The following is a 1,855-nucleotide window of genomic DNA, read 5'->3' as shown; positions in this document are numbered from 1 at the left end:
AGCTTTTACACTTCCTGATCTAGGCATATATTGCACATCCTGGATCATCAAGGAAGGAGGAAAATACCTAGTCAATGAAGGTTTCGCATGACCCTGTATGTCAGTGAGATTTCATTCTTGCTTAGTTAGGTTGAGTCGAGCTACTTCATAGAAATATTTCATTTATGCCGGGCGCGGTGGCTCACTCCTGTAATCCTAGCACTTTGGGAGGCCGAGGTGGGTGGATCACCTGAGGTCAGGAGTTCAAGACCAGCCTGGCCATCATGGTGACACCCCATCTTAAAAAGAAAAAAAATTTCATTTAATCTCTAAACATCTAGAAACTGCTTCAGAAGGGATATTCAAAGTAGATTGCCCAAATTCTTTTGGTAGCAGATGTGGCGTTCATATTAACTGGTCGAGTGGTCTCTAAGCATGCCCATTTCTGCCTGGGAAGTTCTCAAAGTCTTGATTTTCTGAGTGTTTCTGTTAAGACAACCAGCCTTTTGTTGAGTAGACCTTTCTACCTCTAGAGACGAGAGATAGGTACCATAGAAACTTGGAGAAGCTATTGGCTCAGTCCCTGGAGTCTTTAATAAGAGCCCATATTCTCTCTCTCTCTCTCTCTCTCTCTCTCTCCTTTCTTTTTCTCTTTTTTTTTTTTTTTTTTTTTGAGGTGTAGTCTCAGTCTGTTGCCTAGGCTGGAGTGCAGTGGTGCAATCTCGGTCCACTGCAATCTCTGCCTCCCGAGCTAAAGCACTTCTGCCTCAGCCTGTCAAGTAGCTGGGATTACAGGCACACACCACCACGCCCGGTGAATTTTTGTATTTTTAGTAGAAGCGGGGTTTCACCATGTTGGCCAGGCTGGTCTCGAACTCTTGACCTCAGGCGATCAACCTGCCTCGGCCTCCCAAAGTGTTAGGATTACAGATGTGAGCCACCGTGCCCGGCCTGGAGTCCATTCTCTTATTATTAGAAATCTTATTATCAGAATGTGAGCTTCTGCATTCCAGGGCTTAGCACCAGATCCCCAAGTCAGTAATGGCCCATGGGACATGCAATGTGCCAAAAACCGTTTCATACCTGTTTCTGCTCCCTGAAGATCCAACCAGCAACCAGCAGGGTGCAGTTAAAGTTAGGTCATTACAGGGAATGTGACTAAGGAAAGGCAAAGCCCAGGAAAAATTGGGTTCTTTTGCTTTACGGGCCATTCCTTTATTTTACCTTCCTGATAACTAAAGCCTGGGTCGATGGTCCTCTAGGCAACGCCCCTTCCACTGTCAGCCTCCGGACTCAGGAAATGAGCGACAGGCTGCCACGCTCCTCCTCACCACCAGGGGTCGCCCTCTCCCTTGGAGCGACTGCTCAGGTCCCCTTAGTGGCCTGGGACGGGGTGAGGGACGGTGGCTTTGGGTCTTTGTACGTCAGATGGCCTTGGCCAGCATCCATTCCTCTTTGGCCTCAGCTTTTCTGTTGGCAAAAGAGAGGAAGGGTGATCTCAGGGCCCTCCAGGTCCATCAGGGAAGGAGATGGGGATGGAGACATCCGGGAGCCACCGAGTCCAGTCTCTCCTAACGGGGAGGGTAGAAGGCCCGCTGGTTTTCCAAACCCTCTCCCATTCCCAGTCCTGGGAGAAAGTAACAAGGAAGAAGCAGGCACAGGAGAAGGTTGGCTCCCAGGCTCTGGGCTGAAGAAGAAAGCCTCTCAAGCAGGGCCATGCTACATTTGGTGGGGGAGGGAAAAGGCAGGGGAGGAACAGACGCTCCACCCCCTCAGGAAAGCCAATAGCGGAAAGGACCCAGTGGGGTGGGGAAGGTCGGTTAGAGATATCCAGAGAAGACAGTCCTTGTTGATCCACCTGCACTGGGGAAAAAGG

Source organism: Callithrix jacchus, chromosome 14 (genome assembly GCF_049354715.1).
Source record: "Callithrix jacchus isolate 240 chromosome 14, calJac240_pri, whole genome shotgun sequence".
Classification (NCBI taxonomy): Eukaryota; Metazoa; Chordata; class Mammalia; order Primates; family Cebidae; genus Callithrix; species Callithrix jacchus.
Note: the sequence above shows the minus strand (reverse complement) of the source record.